This window comes from Leopardus geoffroyi, chromosome A3, assembly GCF_018350155.1.
Source record: "Leopardus geoffroyi isolate Oge1 chromosome A3, O.geoffroyi_Oge1_pat1.0, whole genome shotgun sequence".
In the NCBI taxonomy this organism is placed as follows: Eukaryota; Metazoa; Chordata; class Mammalia; order Carnivora; family Felidae; genus Leopardus; species Leopardus geoffroyi.
Window position 1 is genome coordinate 121,097,746 of NC_059336.1, and position 3,263 is coordinate 121,101,008.

Genomic DNA, 3,263 nt, shown 5'->3' on the forward strand with positions numbered 1-3,263 from the left:
TAGATTATGGGGGCTCGGGGAGAGGTATGGCGCTCCGCTTTGGGCCCTTCCCCACAAGTACTTCAGCATATAGGTAGTCCAAGTAGCAGGGTCTCCAGGAGCCAACATTCATATTGTATTTCACGTGGATGGCACCCTCTGGAGAGGACACTATTTGGAGATTGTCCTTTGGAGATGTACAGTGGGACAGCCCTGCCAGGAAAAGTGTCCTTACTGGGGTACCTGGGTGGCTCAGTCGGTTAAGTGTCTGACTTCAGCTCAGACCAGGATCTCACAGTTCGTGAGTTCAAGCCCCGCATCGGGCTCTGTGCTGACAGCTCAGAGCCTGGACCGTGCTTCGGATTCTGTGTCTCTCTCTCTTTCTGCCCCTCCCTTGCTCATGCTCTGTCTGTCTCTCTCTCTCAAAAGTAAATAATAAACTTTAAAAATAATTTTTTAAAAAAGTGCCCTAGGGAAACGGCACAAATCTTTACAAAAATACAACAAAAAAGGAGGGAATCAATAGGGAAAATAATTGGCAGATAAAGAACCATGGCAGAAAGATCTTGTCACAAATCCAGAGAAAATTATGACCAAAAAAAAAAAAAATTCCATTATCTCTAGAAACTAAAGAAAAAGTAATCTCTAGGAAAAAAAATAACCTGTATATAACAAGCACTCAAAGCAGAGACACAAGGGGTCAAGGAGAAAATGACTAGACAACTGAAGTTAAAACATGGGTTAGTGGGCTACCTGGCTGGCTCAGTCGGCTGATCATACTACCCTTGATCTCAAGGTCATGAGTTCAAGCCCCATGTTGGGCATGGAGCCTATTTTAAAGACAAACAAACAAACAACAAAAACAAAAACATGAGTTAGTGTTAAAATTTGTTTTCTTTGAGGTAGACTTTATATACAGCAAAGTCTTAGATGTATAGCTTGATAAATTTTTTAAAAGTTAACTACACCCATGTACCCACCATTCTGATACAGATATGGAACATTACCAACACCCAAAAAGGTTCTTTCTTGTCCCCTCCCAGTATAGGGTAATTGCTGTTTTGATTACTATCATTCACTATCAATTAGTTTTGTCTAGTGTTAAATGTACTATAAATGAAAACATATAGTAGGTACTCTTGTATGTGTGTAGGTTTTTCTACTTTACATTATGTTGATGATATTCATCCACATTGTTTGAATAGCAATCGTTCATTCTTTTGCAATATCACATAGTATTCTATTAGATATATGTGACACTATTTATCCATTAACGCTTGAATTGATTCTAGTTTTTAACTATGATGAAAAAGGCTGCTATGAATACTCTTGTACATGTCTTTTGGGGGATATAAACATTCATTTCTGTTGGGAATATACAAAGGAGTAGAATTTCTAGGTCAAAAAGTACCTGTATATATAGCTTTGAAATCATTAAAAAGTTGGGGTTTTTTTAAATGTTTATTTATTTATGTTGAGAGAGAGAGATAGAGCATAAGCAGGGGAGGGGCAGAGAGAGGAAGAGAGAGAATCTTAAGCAGGCTCTGCACTGTCAGCACAGAGTCCAATTCAGGGCTCAAACCCACAAACGGTGAGATCATGATCTGAGCCAAAATCAAAATATTGGTGTGTGGAGTGAGGTAGGGGGTCAAGGTTAATTTTTTCCTATATGAGTAGCCAATTTACCCGACACCATTATTCCAAATAACATCTTCCCCCATGAATTACACGTATCATAAGTCAGGGAACTGTATATGTGTGGGTCTGTTTCTGGATTTCTTTTCCTTCATCTGTTTGTCTCTCCTAATACCTAAATCACATTGTCTGAATTCTAACTTCATGAGAAATCTAATGCCTAAAAGTGTAAGTCCTCCATATTTATTCTTCTTCTTCAAGATTGCCACTTTCAAGATTGTTCTAGGTCCTTAGAATTTCCAGATAAATTTTAGAATAAACTTGTCGGTTTAAGCTGATGTACTTCTAAACCAGATGTTAGTAGTCAAGTCTTTGTTTAATTAGTCCTTATACTTTATATATACTTTTAAATTTCATTGATAAAATGTAGCGTGAGTGTTGATTTTGGGGGAGCGTGTGTTGGTTCAGTCGGTTAAGAGTCTGACTCTTGATGTCAGCTCAGGTCATGATCTCATGGTTTTTGAGATGAAGCCCCCATTAGGGCTGACAGTGTGGAGCCTGTTTGGGATTCTCTCTCTCCCTTTCTCTGCCCCTCCCCCGCTCATGCTCGGTCTCTCTCAAAATAAATAAATAAACATAAAAAACTGATTTTTAAAATCAATTGGAAGAGTTAGGAAAGAGGAGAGAAAAGGTATTTACTACTCCAGAACTGAGGGCCACAATAGGAGTGACAAACAGTGAACACATGAAAACCAGTAAAGAACATAGAAGAAAAGCTTGAGGAAAAAAAAAAGCAAAGAAAGATGAAAACAAACAATTTGAACTGTCAACAAGAATATGTCTCAATCAAGTTACTAGACTACAATGATAAAGAAAAAAAAATTTTGAACATTTACGCAAAATTATCGACTCATCTATAAAGGGAAAAATTTCAGATGAGTCTTGGACTTCTCCATAGTAACATTCAACAATAAAAAAAACAGTGAGGCAATCCTTATAAAAAAACAAGTGTGATCCAAGAATATCATACACAGCCTACCTATTATCATTTAAATATAAATGCAACAGACAAATTGTCCAACATGCCAAAAGTCAGGGAATACAGTTTCTTTCTGGAAGAAAGTACTGCAGGTCGACCTTTAGCCAACCAAAAGAAGATGCAGAATTTGGGGAGGTGCGTTCATTGGATATGAGCAAACACAAAGGACCAAGATGGCTGCTGCCCCAGAAACTTGTTTCAAGCTCTGGAAAACAGCTGAGAATGAACCTTGTCAGAGGGATCACCAACATAGGAAGACCATGGCTCTGACTCTAGAGAATACGGAGCCAACTGCCTGGACTGGGCTATACTGGAGAAGTAGCCAGACCTCGAATGGTTTACAGGGCTAGTAGGAACCACAGAGAAGGTCAAAGGCCCAGGAAGTACCACCAGGCCCCACCTTGCTGAGACAACCAGATCACAGGTCATGGAACCCAGACTTAGCTGTGAAAACCCTGAGACCAAGAGCACCCAGGCTCCCTTGAGATCAGCAGATACTAGACACATGTCCGAAGCACAAAGCCAGGGAGTCCCTTCCTCAGCACCACAGGGGAGAAACAACAGCTCCTTTCTGTCTGGATCTCCAGATCCAGCTCAGGAACAGCAAGAG